The sequence below is a fragment of the Pelophylax lessonae genome (assembly GCF_965119305.1).
Source record: "Pelophylax lessonae genome assembly, chromosome: 12".
In the NCBI taxonomy this organism is placed as follows: Eukaryota; Metazoa; Chordata; class Amphibia; order Anura; family Ranidae; genus Pelophylax; species Pelophylax lessonae.
In genome coordinates, this window is record NC_138779.1 from 22,274,582 (window position 1) to 22,291,071 (window position 16,490).

Sequence of the window (16,490 nt, forward strand, 5' to 3'; positions counted from 1 at the left end):
AAAAGTCCCTTATGGTATATAATGTCTTTGTATATATACCCAAAAAACAGCGCTCGCAAAATGATAAATAATAAAATGAAAATAAATAATATCAATTCATCTACATATTATAATACTAAATACGTGCATATGGTGCTCTGTGCAAAAAAATGGTTACATAAAAGTGCATCAAATATTGACGTGCTGAATACAGAATGAAAACTTAAACTGATTGCAAAAAATTTAAATATATCAAAAAGTACCCTGCAAGATGCAAAAGTGCCAACAATGCTCAAAGTCCACAATAATAGCCCAAATAATTGGTTTCTTTCCACAGTTATAATCGTGCTCCTAAAAAGTGCTGTATATCTTAACCGCTTGCCGTAGTAAATCTACTTGCGGCGGTCTGCCCCTGCCAGGCAGAGTGACGTTAATTAACGTCACTAGCCTGGGAGGGTCTAGGGAGCGAGCAACTGCGGAGGTGCGCTCCCGCTTGGTCACGGACCCCCCCGCGCGTGTGACCAGCGGACCCGATGTCCGCCGGTCACTCGGCGATCGGCGGGGGAGAGGGAGAATGTCAGGCAGCTTGTGTAAACAAGCTGCCTGTCATTCTCCTCGGTGTAAAGACACTGATCACACGGATCTACTATGTAGATCCGTTGATCAGTGTCCTTACAGCTCAAGCCACAGCCAATCACAGTAGAAAGCACGCCCCTAGGAATACACACAGCCCCTCCCTCCCAAATAAAGTTAACCCCTTCACTACCAGTGTATTTTTACAGTAACAGTGCATATGTATAGCACTGATTACTGTAGAAATGTCACTGGTAACCCCAAAAGTGTCAAAAATGTCAGTCAAGGGTCCGATCTGTCCGCCGCAATGTCGCAGTACCGCAAAAAAAATCGCAGATCGCCGCCATTACGCGTTAAAAAAAAAACAACAAAAATGACAAAAATCTTTCCCTTTGTTAGTAAACGCGATATCTTTTGCGCAAACCAATAAAAATACGCTTTTTGCGATTTTTTTTACCAAACATAGGTAGGATAAAACAAATTGGCCGAAAATGTTAAAAAATTTAGATTTTTACATTTTTTTTTGGGGGAATTGCATATAAAAAAATGTGAAAAATATTGCTATTTTTGCAAAATTGTCGCTCTTTTTTTGTTTATAGCGCGTGATCAAAAAATCGCACAGGTGATCAAATACCACCAAACGAAAGCTCTGTTTGTGGGAAAAAAAGGACGTCAAATTCGTTTAGGTACAGCGTCGCACGACCGCGCAATTGTCCGTTAAAGTCACGCAGTGCCGAATCACAAAATACCCCCTGGTCTTTTAGCAGGAAAATCCTCCGGGGCTTAAGTGGTTAAGGTGCCAATTTTCCAGGCTTCCAGCCCCCCTGAGGGAATCCACTCACCGGAGCTCAAAGGTAAATGAGCCTTTATAGTAATATGGACCGATGCTTCTCCAGTCCAGGCATACACAGACCTCCCCTTCAGTATCCTTGGTGTCACTCCGGTATCACTCAAAAAAGGATGAGCCAGACACAGTAAAGCCCGTAAATATAAATTTATTAATAATAAGATAAAAGCTACTCACAGTAAGGCATAAAATAATCGGCAGAAGAAAAATTAATTAACCGCAGCTCCACTCCCCGTACGCAGCCGGGGAGTGGAGCACCATTGCACCTTGAAAATTAGTACCTTAAGATATACAGCACTTTATAGCAGCACGATTATAACTGTGGAAAGAAACCAATTATTTGGGATATTATTGTGGACTTTGAGCATTGTTGGCACTTTTGCACCTTGCAGGGCACTTTTTGATATATTTCAATTTTTTACAATCAGTATAAGTTTTTATTCTGTATTCAGCACATCAATATTTAATGCACTTTTATATAATATTTTTTTTTGCACAGAGCACCTTATGCACTTATTTAGTATTATAATATGTAGATTAATTGATATGATTTATTTTCATTTTATTATTTATCATTTAGCGAGCGCTGTTTTTTGGGTATGTATATATATATATATATATATATATATATATATTTCTAGGTTTTTACTTAGTGGGCAGCAGCTGCAACACATATTTTACACACATCAAATCCTAGCGCGGGTTTTAATTTAATTTTACCATATAATGTCTTTGTGATAGGTTCTCTTTAATGAGACATACCTCCTGTGTATAACATCCCTTCTGGGGTCACAACTGTCATTCCTTGACTACTGTAGTTTAGGATGCAGCTATTCATATGTAGCACCCTCTAATGTGCTATTAGTGGCATTGCAGGCAAGTTTATGTTTTTGGTTCATGGTAAAATGAGTCTCTGAAGCTGGGTCAAAAGTTTACTTCAGTTCAGAGCTGGATGACTCATACAGGCAGGACACTGGTGCCTCCCCCTGGATCTGGAAGGTTGGAGAACCTTCTGGAAACTGGAGGGCGGAGGCCAGGAGGGTTGATCTGCATACTTAGGGGAGTTTGGCCAATCTCTAAGCAGTGGGCCTGGCATGTGGCTAAGCAGTCCTTAAATATGGATGAGTCATGCTGGCAGGGGAGTCGAGTGGAAGATGGAGTGCTTTGTAGACTGTCAGTGGCCTTTGAGGAGAAACCCTGCTGGGGGGGCTCTGCCTTAGGCTGGGGCTCAGGCTGGCCTGGGGGGGATTCTGATGGCATCAAGGTCTGAATGGAATCTTCCCTAAGAGGCAGCGAGAGCAAAGAAGACAGTGTGAGTACAGCAGCACCTTCAGAAACTTGCAAAGGGAAAGACTGTCACATGTAGCAAGCCTTTTTGGAAGACAGCGTAGGGGTTAAATATTTCCTTTACTTTGCCTGGAAAACCTTCAATAGCAGCCGGGTGGGCTAATAAAGAAGCAGCCAGGTGGGCTGGTAGTTTTTGTAGTCAGTGGAACTGGGATCAGTATCTACAGTGGAGTTGGAGTCACTGCAACCTACAACGTTTGTGCTACTTTCAATAGGAACTAGTCCTTAAGGGTCTTTTGCTTTTCTATCAGGGATTGTCAGGAGTGAGATCAATCAATCAGAATTGTACATAGGAAGTTGTCTCTGTTTTGTTGCTATCAAGTTGGGCATCCCATAATTTCTATTCCCCATCCAAGTTATTACCCCCTAATAAAACATAAAAACAAAGTTCAAAGATTGCTCCTTGTGTCTGGAGAAAATGTGGAAAATACTTCTCTTGCCTGGCTCTGCAGGAGTGGGGAACCCGATTTACCAGCAGCTCCTTTCTGGTGTAAGCAGTACACATACACAATCTGTGTTTGGAGGGAAGGGGAGTCAATAATCTAATACAGTGGTCTCCAAACTGTGACCCAGGGGCCGAATGCGGCCCTTTGTTTGCCTTTACCCAGCCCTTGGGGCACTATTCCTTTCACTGACACCAAGAATGGGGCACTATTCCTTCCACTGACACCAAGAATGAAGCACTATTCCTTCCACTGACACCACAAGAATGAGGCACTATTCCTTCCACTGACACCAACAATGGGGCACTATTCCTTCCACTGACACCAAGAATGAGGCACTATTCCTTCCACTGACACCAAGAATGAGGTACTATTCCTTCAACTGACACCAAGAATGAGGCACTATTCCTTCCACTGATACTAACAATGGGGCACTATGCCTTCCACTGACACCAATGATGGGGCACTATTCCTTCCACTGACACCAACAACGGGGCACTATTCCTTCCACTGACACCAACAATGAGGCACTATTCCTACCACTGACACCAAGAATGAGGCACTATTCCTTCCACTGACACCAAGAATGAGGCTCTATTCCTTCCACTGACACCAACAATGGGGCATTGTTATTCCCACTGATATTAACAATGGGGCACTATTCCTTCAACTGACACCAACAATGGGGCACTATTCCTTCCACTGACACCAAGAATGAGGCACTATTCCTTCCACTAAAACCAAGAATGAGGCACTATTCCTTCCACTGACACCAACAATGGGGCACTATTCCTTCCACTGACACCAACAATGGGGTACTATCACTTCCACTGACACCAAGAATGAGGCACCATTCCTTCCACTGATACTACCAATGGGGCACTATGCCTTCCACTGACACCAATGATGGGGCACTATTCCTTCCACTGACACCAACAACGGGGCACTATTCCTTCCACTGACACCAACAATGAGGCACTATTCCTACCACTGACACCAACAATGAGGCACTATTCCTTCCACTGACACCAAGAATGAGGCTCTATTCCTTCCACTGACACCAACAATGGGGCATTGTTATTCCCACTGATATTAACAATGGGGCACTATCACTTCCACTGACACCAACAATGGGGCACTATTCCTTCCACTGACACCAACAATGGGGCACTATTCCTTCCACTGACACCAAGAATGGGGCACTATTCCTTCCACTGACTCCAACAATGGGGCACTATTCCTTTCACTGACACCAACAATGGGGCACTATTCCTTCCACTGACACCAACAATGGGGCATTGTTATTCCCACTGATATTAACAATGGGGCCCTATTCCAGCTCCTGACACCAACGATGGGACACCTTTCCTCCTAATACCAAAGATGGGACACTGGTTACTCCCACTGATGTCAGGACATTTTCTACTTCCACTGGCCACACTCCGGCCCTCCTAAAGACTAAAGGACAGTAAATTTGATTAGAAAATGTGGAGACCCCTGGTGTTAGAGACCCCCGATTGTCTCCATAAAGAGTACCTGTCACCTGACCATGCTATCAGATGGGGGCTTATTGGCCCCCTTGCAATAGAAATAAAATACAATTTAAAAAAGGAATTACGTTAAATAAAAATAATTAAAAACATTTTGAAAGCACCCCTGCATACTCCCCATATAAAAAGTGTAGCGTAGGGCAAGTAGGTGTGTATAAACATCAATTGCCCTGCACATGTGAGGTATCGTGGCAAATGTTGGAGTGAAAGCACAAATTCTAGGGTCATAATTCATGGTTAACTCTAAACAGATACACTTATGGACAATTTGGTACCATAGGTTTTTGTTTTGTTTTTTTTTGCGATTGTACAGGCATGTGCAATTTTATGACATGACATGTTTGGCATCTATTTACTCGACCCAACCCAATTTTTTAATATTTTATATAATATTGTGTTTGTTTGCACTAAATTAATTTTAGTGTATTTATTTCCTGAAATATACCTGGGAAAATAGCTACACAAATATCGTGCAACATAAAAAATTGCAACTACTACCATTTTATTCATCAGGGTTTCTGCTTTCTAACAAAAAAAGTTAATTTTAACATGTGTGTGTGAAAAATTTAAAAATTTCCCAGACTGCAAGTGGCTAAACTAATTTGAAATGAGATCTAGAGATTAATGCTGATAGCAAAGTAATGGATATATTAGGGAAATAAAACAAGGTGCCACAAGACCTACCTTGTAGAACAAATTCAGAGTCATTGTCATCATATAAAACGTGTCTTTGTAATATTGACCTAAAGAAGGAATGAATACATTTTGTACAATGACATGACAGTGGCCGTTGTCAGTATTGTCAGCTCCGGGGTCTCAGGCTCTGCTACAAGACAATAAATGCAGCTTCCAGTAAGTGGTTTTATTCCCTGGTTGACGCCTTAGGGAGAAATTGTCTCATCCCAAGAGATCGTCAACTATATTTATAACACAGCTTCGTACATTCTTTAATTAAGAGTGTTTGTAAACCTAACTAAACGCTGCATTTCAATCAGCTAAATACATGCCCGGTGCGTCAAATCAAAAGATATTTAAAGTCTTACAGTGTGTTTTATTTAGCCACTTGCCTACTGGGCACCTAAACCCCCTTCCTGCCCCGGCCAATTCTCAGCTTTCAGCGCTGTCGCACTTTGAACGACAATTGCGCGGTCATGCAGCACTCTACCCAAATTAAATTTTTATCATTTTTTTCAAAGAAATAGAGCTTTCTTTTGGTATTTTATCACTACTGGGGTTTTTATTTTTTGCTGAACAAACAAAAAAAGACCAAAAATTTTGAAAAAATAAATAAAAAAGTTTTTATGGTTTGTTATAAAATTTTGCAAACAGGTAATTTTTCTCTTTCATTGATGTACGCTGATGAGGCAGCACTGATGGGCCCTGATAGGCACTGATAGGCTGCACTGATGGGCCCTGATAGGCACTGATAGGCTGCACTGATGGGCACTAATAGGCTGCACTGATGGGCACTGATAGGCACTGATAAGCTGCACTGATGGGCACTAATAGCCTGCACTGATGGGCCCTGATAGGCACTGATAGGCTGCACTGATGGGAACTGACAGGCTGCACTGATGGGCATTGATAGGTGGCACTGACGGACACTGATAAGGCGGCACTGGTGGGCACTTATGGGTGGCACCAATGGGCACTGAAGGGCACTAGTAGGTGGCACTGAAGGGCACTGATAGGTGGCACTTATGGGCACTAATAGGTGGCACTGATGGGTGGCAATGATGGGCACCAGTAGGTGACACTGATAGGCAGCACTGATGAAGGGGCACTTGTGGGCATTGATAGGTGGCACTAATGGGCACTGATAGGTGGCACCGGTGGGCACTGACAGGTGGCACTAACCTCCACTGGTAGGTGGCGCTGGTGGGCACTGGTAGGTGGCACTGGGACACAGATGTGCCTCTCCTCTTCTGGACCAATGTCCCTCTGACAGCAGCCGGTGATCGGCTTTTTGTTTCTCCTCACACAGACAGCGTGAGGAGAAAAAAAAAGCTGATCTCAGGCTGCTGTTTACATCACGTGATCAGCTGTTATTGGCTGACAGCTGATCATGTTGTAAGGGGCCGGGATCTCATGGACTCGCTGATTACATAGCGAGCCGCGCGTGCTCTGCAGGGAGTGCGCAGGCAGCTCATGCAAGGGAGGACATACATGGACGCCCTCCCGGCATTAAGGTCTGCGCTGTAGCTATCTTTCAGTTAAAGCGAGGACGGGAAGAGGTTAGAATACAAACAATATGTGCAGCGCTAATCGATAATCAACAACAAGTGGGACACAATCATGAAATGGAACGAAATTTATTGGATATTTCAAACTTTTTTAACAAATAAAAAACTGAAAAATTGGGCGTGCAAAATTATTCAGCCCCTTTACTTTCAGTGCAGCAAACTCTCTCCAGAAGTTCAGTGAGGATCTCTGAATGCTCCAATGTTGACCTAAATGACTAATGATGATAAATAGAATCCACCTGTGTGTAATCAAGTCTCCGTATAAATGCACCTGCACTGTGATAGTCTCAGAGGTCCGATTAAAGCGCAGAGAGCATCATGAAGAACAAGGAACACACCAGGCAGGTCCCAGATACTGTTGTGGAGAAGTTTAAAGCCGGATTTGGATAAAAAAAGATTTCCCAAACTTTAAACATCCCAAGGAGCACTGTGCAAGCAATAATATTGAAATGGAAGGAGTATCAGACCACTGCAAATCTACGAAGACCTGGCCGTCCCTCTAAACTTTCAGCTCATACAAGGAGAAGACTGATCAGAGATGCAGCCAAGAGGCCCATGATCACTCTGGATGAACTGCAGAGATCTACAGCTGAGGTGGGAGACTCTGTCCATAGGACAACAATCAGTCGTATACTGCACAAATCTGGCCTTAATGGAAGTGGCAAGAAGAAAGCCATTTCCTAAAGATATCCATAATAAGTGTTGTTTAAAGTTTGCCACAAGCCACCTGGGAGACACCAAACATGTGGAAGAAGGTGCTCTGGTCAGATGAAACCAAAATCAAACTTTTTGGCAACAATGCAAAACGTTATGTTTGGCGTCATCACCCTGAACACACCATCTCCACTGTCAAACATGGTGGTGGCAGCATCATGGTTTGGGCCTGCTTTTCTTCAGCAGGGACAGGGAAGATGGTTAAAATTGATGGGAAGATGGATGGAGCCAAATACAGGACCATTCTGGAAGAAAACCTGATGGAGTCTGCAAAATACCTGAGACTGGGACGGAGATTTGTCTTCCAACAAGACAATGATTCAAAACATAAAGCAAAATCTACAATGGAATGGTTCATAAAAAAAACATATCCAGGTGTTAGAATGGCCAAGTCAAAGTCCAGACCTGAATCCAATCGAGAATCTGTGGAAAGAACTGAAAACTGCTGTTCACAAACGCTCTCCATCCAACCTCACTGAGCTCAAGTTGTTTTGCAAGGAGGAATGGGAAAAAATTTCAGTCTCTCGATGTGCAAAACTGATAGAGACATACCCCAAGCCACTTACAGCTGTATTCGCAGCAAAAGGTGGCGCTACAAAGTATTAACTTAAGGGGGCTGAATAATTTTGCACGCCCAATTTTTCAGTTTTTTATTTGTTAAAAAAGTTTGAAATATCCAATAAATTTTGTTCCACTTCATGATTGTGTCCCACTTGTTGTTGATTCTTCACAAAAAATTACAGTTTTATATCTTTACGTTTGAAGCCTGAAATGTGGCAAAAGGTCGCAAAGTTCAAGGGGGCCGAATACTTTCGCAAGGCACTGTATAATAGTCAGTAATAAACCTGATAAAAATATATTTTATAAATGTGCGAAGCAATATAACAAATGTATATATGTGAAAAAAATGTAATAAACAGAATCCCATCATCATAGAAGTGAAATATAAAAATAATATAGAAAGATGAAGTCCTTTTATATCGCAAAAAGCATGAAGCAAATGCTCTTCAAAGATGTGCTCCAATAGTGAATATAGAGAAAATTAGCAGTCATTGACCTAGAGCAAAATTCTCTACATAAATCTTGGTCGATGACGGCTAACAGAGTCTTTCTAGTACACGAGAGTGAGAAGGAGATTGATGTGAGGGACTATTCATTGTCCTCCCTGGTACATTGGGTGTAAATACACCAACGCATGAGTCGACTAACTAGGCATTTGCCAAACCAGGTCCACTTACTCTGGTTAGCCTCCCTATATGAGGGGAGGAGACGAGATCGCACAGTCACACGCGCACCAAGCCTCGTTTTGAGCAACCCATCAGCTCAGCTGGACTACATGGTATCCATGCCTCCAGTGGAAAAGTGGCAGAGCTATAAAATCCTCATTTAGCCCACACTAGAAAGGCATTAGTACTTGGCTCAAATTATATTGTAGAGTTTTGCTCTAATAAGATAAATCATCCTCCCTGGTATATTGGGTGTATATATACACCAACTCATGAGTTGACTCACTAGGCGTATGCCAAACTGGGTCCACTTACTCTGGTAAGTCTCCATATATGATTGGTGGTGGATTGTGTCACTTGAAATTTTCTCTATATTGACTTTTGGAGCACATCTTTGAAGAGCATTTGCTTCATGCTTTTTGCGATATACAAGAACGTCATCTTTCTATATTTTTTTTTGTATTATTTATATTATTATTTGTATTTTTTATAATATTTATGTATTATTTATATTATTTTTGTATTTCACTTCTATGATGATGGGATTCTGTTTATTACATTTTTTCACATATATACATTTGTTATATTGCTTTGCACATTTATATGATGTTTTTATCAGATTTATTACTGACTATTATATGTTAGTTATTTATTAGAGCTGCACATATTGTTTATATTTACACATTGTGTGCACTGGTTCAGGTGTTGTGCTGGCTGCTGTTTTTGAACGTTAGCACGGTAATTTCATTGCATTTTTTGTTTTCTTTAGAAAGCAGCCACAGCTTGAGTAGAAAAGCTTGTCCCCTGCCAGCATGCGTTAGTGACGGACCCTTGCTCTCTGTGTGGAAGAAGTTGTAAGAGGGGCTTTGTGGTTGGTGGGTTTTGAGGCCAAAGCACAAGTCCCTAGTCCCGCTCCAGCCCTGCTAGAACACTGTTGAGGCTGAACCCTTCACCATCTTGTGCCCTGCTCCTTGTCACAGGCCTCTACACAACATTCCCAGCCATGGACCTTTATATTCTGAAGAAGGATTGTCCACGCAATAAATAATTGCCGTGCAATTTACTGGTGAGGTTCAGGGAGTGGCAATCAGGGGAGGACTGGGCCAGGGGGCAGGGGGGCAATTGCCCCCTGGGCCGCTCTGATGCCCTGTAAAAAGGCTGCACCGCTTCTGCCATAGACATGCCTATAGGATTGCCGGTGAAGAAAAGTAAAAAGTTCCTGCCGCTGATCTACTGGGTGAAGGTTGAAGACAAGGACAGGGAGCAGACCCCCCCCCCCCCCCAGCTAGAATGGTCTAAACTGTCTGAGCAGAGGCCGGTTCCATGCCCCACTGGAGACTTTCCTCCACCTGCCAGCCCCAATCGAGCTGTCCCAGCTCCCTCCAACCACCCCCCTGGCCTGATTCAGCCAGTGAGTAGAGGGTACCTGGGATTCAGCCTCGAATGGGGGGTCAAGGGGAGGACAGGAATAGGGAGAGTGGGAGGGGGGCCCGAGTTGCTGCACCATGGGCCTCTGGTTTGTACTTGCCCCCTGGGCCGAAAGTCGCCAGTCTGCCCCTGGTGGCAATACAGTCACATCACAGGGACATGCATTCCAGAGTCACTTGACATACACAGTAGGGCTGCCACCCACCCAGGATTTATCTGGACAGTCCGGGTTTTGAATCATGTGTCCTGATTTCAGATCACCTGAAACCCAGACACATTATTCAGACCGGAATGTGGCTCCCCAACAATAGGCATTCACACGGGGTGTTCCAAGTGTGCCTGGGCACATCCAAATCACCCTATGCTGTGCTTCAGAAAAGGGAAGTATGGGTGGAATATTTGAAGCACAGTAGCTGGCAGATACATTGTGGATGACAGGTACTGATGTTTCCTTCCTCTGGTGAGTGAGTTCAGTATCCACTGTGACTGATGTCTCCCTCCTCCCTCCTCCCTCCATTCTCTCTCCTGCCTCTGAGCAAATGAGGGGAACTCAGATGTAAGGGGTGCTCTAAGGACTCTAAGGTAAGGGAGCTTTGGAAACCCTGATTTAAGGGGGGATGCTGTGAACTCTGATGTAAGTGGGGGCTTTGGTGAGCAGAGACCCCCTTACATCAGAGCTACCCTTTACACCAGAGTCCACAGAGTTCCCCCTTTACCACTTCAGCCCCGGATGGTTTTACCCCCTTGATGACCAGGATATTTTTTGCAATACAGCACTGCTTTATTTTAACTGACAATTGTGCGGTCGTGCGACGCTGTACTCAAAAACTATTTTTGGCTTTTTTTTCCACAAATAGAGCTTTCTTTTGGTGGTATTTGATCATCTCTGCGGTTTTTATTTTTTGCGCTATAAACAAAAAAAGGGCGACAATTTTGGGGAAAAAAACAGCCAATAAAATTTTTTAAAAAATCACATTTCTTTATCAATTTAGGCCAATATGTATTCTGCTACATATTTTTGGTAAAAAAAAAAATCCCAATACCTGTATGTTGATTGGTTTGCGCAAAAGTTATCGCGTCTACAAACTATGGGATATTTTTATGGAATTTCTATTTATTTATTTTTTTACTAGTAATGGCGGTGATCAGGGATTTTTAGCGGGACTGTGACATTGCTGGGGACACTTCACTGACACTTGATCAGTGCTAGAAAAAATGCACTGTCACTGTACTAATGACACTGGCAGCGAAGAGGTTAACCTTAGGGGCGATCAAAGGGTTAAGTGTGCCCCTAGGGGTGCTTACTAACTGTGGGGGGGTGCACTGATTGGGGGAAGATAGAGATGTGGGTTCCTGCTTAGCAGGAACACAAGATCTCCATCATGTCCCCTTGCAGAATGGCGATCTGCCTTGTTTACATAGACAGATCGCGGTTCTGCCTCTCCCGTAGATGACATCCCCACTAGCCAATCATGGCCCCATCGTGTGGCTATTGAACGAAACAACCTACAGGCACATCGTTAAGCGCAATAGCGCCACTTTGCCACAGTAAATACACAGCAACTGGTCTTTCGGTGGTTAAAATACAAAGAATTGCCATGCACCACTAAAGTGTTCAGGTTTGGCTTGAGGAAAAGGTGGCAACAATAATACACAGTCAATTACATATAGCGGACGATCCGCAGTAGCCACAGGTGAAAGCACATGTAGCATCTCAACAGCCATCTCCCTACAGTCTCTTTTCTGCCCAGGGTTATCATTACTCACAGTACTGTGTTCTCCGTAGTCACCTCCTAGCAGGGTACATTTCTCCTGGGAACCCTACAGGGAAGCGGCCAGGAAGGATCTGCAGCATGGCCTAAAAGGCCTTTTGCAATCCGCCCTAGCCCCAACCTCCAAGAGGGTCAGAATTGCTACAGCTGGCTCCTCTTGTGTACAGGTCCACTCCGCCCGGCTTCCTGCTCATTCTAGGGCCTATGTGTGCAGGCTACATTCTCATAGATGTGCAGTGTTTTGCTCCCGTGTCCCAAGAGAGAGTATGCTTCTCCCTACCTGACTTACGGTATATATGGGCCCTGACATCACTGCAAGAGGGCTCTACCTAAAAGGGCATAGCACCTGAAGACACTATCTGCTGTAACCAGACACTATTCTGGCACAGAGCCACCTAGTGGCAAAGTAGCTAACTGCACCTGCCTAAACAGTGGTCTCCCTGAAGAGGTCCGACACGGAGTCAGTATTATAGCTCTGCAGTTAGAAAGCTCATTTTGCTGCTGTTTGGAGAGCTCTAGCTGTGGCTGTAGCAGGGGGTGCATCAGACTTCTGCACAGAAACGACTGCTTTCATAAAAAAAGAGCAAGTGGAGTGGAGCAGGCATTCTTTCAGCACTGAGTGGCACTCATGTAATGACATGTAAGCTCTGCTCAGTCCTGAAGTACAGCGAGCCCGGCCTCCTGAGTGATGACATGCCTCCTGGGGGGGGGGGGGGGTATTTTATCACGGTTACATGATTGTTTACGTTTTTGGAGTTGTAATTGGGATGTGCAAAGAGAGATCCCACAAACACTTGTAGGTATAATGTTTAATTAAGTAATGACAGATCACAATTGTAATATTATTAGAAAAATATGACAAGAATACTTATTTAAGGTGCTGTTTCTCCACGGAGTCCTGCCTGTTTTTTAGACGGTGTGGCATAGATGATCATAGACACATGCATGATAGTATGCTCTGATACAAGACTGAATATTCCAAGTTTTAGCTGTAGTATTTAGGACTTTTTAAAGGATATGGCCAACCCCCTTGTAAGCAATCTGACCTTTTAAGAACTTGGTCAGTTTGTAATGACATTCCTTTGGTATGAAGTCAGCTTAGGTAACTAGACTTTGGAAGCTTGCTATATTATATATTGCTAGATATTGTGAGACAACTTTAATAAGGAAATATGAAATTCCCCCATCAGGAGGCATGTAAATGACTGTTTGGGCTCACAGGAACTGACATGACCGCCATTATGCCTAAGAAGGAATGCCCATGCTGGACCAAGAAGGAGACCAGGGACAGCTTTGATGTGTAGAGAGGGTAAGAATTGCTTTTTTTTAACACAGGTAAAGGGTTAATAAAAAATGTAAAAAAAAATAGAAATTGGCATTCTACTTTAAAGCGGAGCTCCAGGCCCCCCCCCCCTTCCAAAAACTAAAAATCAGCAGCTACAAATACTGTAGGTACTGACTTTTAATATTAGGACACTTACCTGTCCAGAGATCCTGCAATGTCGGCACTCCAGATGATTTTTCATTGGACTCTCGGCATTCCTCGTAATGGAAACCAGCAGTGAAGCCTTGCGGCTTCTTAGCCGGTTCCCTACTGTACATGCGTGAAGCACGCTGCACTTTCTGAATGGTCCGGAGGTGGTGGAAAGAGGAGGAGGAGTGAACTTCCAGGGGGACCGGAAGTGGGGATGGTAAAAACAGGTACCCGCTCCCCCCCGAAAGGTGCCAAATTTGGCACACAATACACACGTTACTTAGTAAGGCACATATTTAACCCCTTGATTGCCCCTAGATTTTAACCCCTTCCTAGCCAGTGTCATTAGTACAGTGACAGTGTATAGTATTAGCACTGATCACTGTATTAGTGTCACAGGTGATGTCAGTGGCAGTTAGTCCCCCCCCCCCCCTCAACATCAGTTACTGTCAGATTGTCTGCTGCACTATCACAATCCCACAAGTCGCTGATCACCTTCATTACTAGTATAAAAATAAAAATTCCAGTATATATACCATAGTTTGTAGATGCTATAATTTTCACACAAACCAATCAATATACACTTATTGGGATTTTTTTTTTTTTTTAACCAAAGACATGTAGCAGAATACATTTGGCCAAAATTTATGAAGAAATTTAATTTTTCGATTTTTTTTATTGGGTATGTTTTATAACGGAAAGTATAAAAAATAGTTTTTGTTCAAACGTTTTGGTCTTTTTTTGTTTATATCACAAAAAAAAAAAAAAAACACTGGTGGTCAAATACCGCCAAAAGAAGCTCTATTTGTGTGAAAATAATTATATAAATTTCGTTTGGGTACAGTGTTGCATGACCATGCACTTGCCAGTTAAAGTAGCACAGTACTAAATTGCAATAACCGGCCTGGTCGTGAAGGGGGAAAAACCTTCCAGTAGTCAAGTGGTTAATCTGAGGATATTCAGCTCAGATGCCAGCACAGCAGGTTTATTCAAGATATATATATATATATATATATATTTAAAAAAATTTGAATATCATCAAAAAGTTAATTTAGTTCAGTAATTAAATTCAAAAAGTAAAATTCCTAGATTTTATATAAATGTGTTACACACAGAGTGATTTATTTCAAGTATTTCTTTCTTTTAATTTTGAAGATTACGGCTTACAGCTAGTGACACCCCAAAATTCAGTATCTCAAAAAATTTGAATGTTACGTAGGACCAATAAAAAAAAAAAAAAGGATTTTTAATACAGAAATGTTGACTTACTGAAAAGCATCTCCATGTACAGTATAGTATGCACTCAGTACTTGGTTGGGGCTCCTTTTGCAGGAATTACTGCATCAATACTGCGTGGCATGGAGGCGATCAGCCTGTGGCACTTCAGCTCATCTGCATTGTTGGGTCTGATGTCTCTCATCTTCCTCTTGACAATACCCCACAGATTCTCTATGGGGTTTAAGTCAGACGAGTTTGCTGGCCAATCAAGCACAGTGATACCATGATTATTAAACCAGGTATTGGTACTTTTGGCAGAGTGGGCAGGTCCTGCTGGAAAATGAAATCAGCATCTCCTTAAAGCTGGTCAGCAGAAGGAAGTATAAAGTGTTCTAGAATTCCCTGGTAGAGGGCTGCGCTGACTTTGGACTTGATAAAACAGTGTGGACCAACACCAGCAGATGACACGGCTCCCCAAATCATCACTGACTGAGGAAACTTCACATTGAACCTCATGTAACTTGGATTCTGTGCCTCTCCACTCTTCCTCCAGACTCTGGGACCTTTATTTCCAAATAAAATGCAACATTTTCCACAGTCTATGATGATTTAGTGCTGGTGTTGGTCCACTGTGTTTTATCAGATCCAAAGTCAACGCAGCCCTGTAGCAGGAAATTCTAGAGCACTTTATGCTTCCATCTGCTGACCAGCACCTGTATGTATGTATGTACAAAGTATATATATATATATATATCTATATCTATATATATATATATATATATATATATATATATATATATATAGTGTATGTATTTATACCTTTATTTATACGCTCCGACTTAGGGGGCGACCTGTGAAGTCTCGTGCTGCGCGACTCCGGCGCGACTTGCACGGACTTCATATAATGAATGTCTATGGGTAATCTGACATCTATGGCTTCTATTTTCAGTCTTCTATAAATTACCATGTATGAAAAAGTAACTTTTTGCAGCTTTCTTCCAATCATTTTTCTTAGCACAGTCTTAAACTCTTTGTTCCTCATCATATAATCCTCATCATGGATTGAGCGTTGGTGTGACCACAGCATATATCACTGGAGCTATTTTCTGCTGGTCGGTGGCTTGTTTCGCGCTACGTCTAGGATATGCAAAATATGAAGTTTTGTTTTACCCATGACATGTAGCAGAATACATTTTGGCCTAAATTTATGAAGAAATTAGATTTTATGATTTTTTTTTATCATTTTTTCAAAATTTGTTTTTTTATAATAAAAAAAAATAAAAGGGGTGATCATATACGACCAAAAGAAAGCTCTATTTGTGTGAAAAAAATGATGTAAATTTTGTTTGGGTACAGTGTTGCAGTAATTCCCAGTTAAATTAGCGCAGTGCTAAATAGCAAAAAAAAAAAAAAATGTCCAGGTCATGAAGGGGGTAAAACCCTCCGGAGGTCAAGTGGTTAATCTGAGGCTTTTAGATATTCAGTTCAGATGCCAGCACAAAAGTTTTACTCAAGCTTTATATACACTGCCTGGCCAAAAAAAAAGTTGCCACCTGGAATTAACTAAGCAACTAACTAAACTAAGCTGCAGTAACTCTCCTATTGGATAGTTACTGCATGTACCCAAAGAATGGGGTCAGCTGACTACCTGAATATACCGAATGACCAGGTTATTC

General features: G+C 42.4%; 1 long non-coding RNA gene across 1 annotated transcript in view; it reads right to left on the minus strand.

Moving 5' to 3' along the window:
* LOC309567852 overlaps positions 1–16,490 on the minus strand; it is a 463,599-nt gene that overhangs the window by 160,022 nt on the left and 287,087 nt on the right. The window lies entirely within an intron of this gene.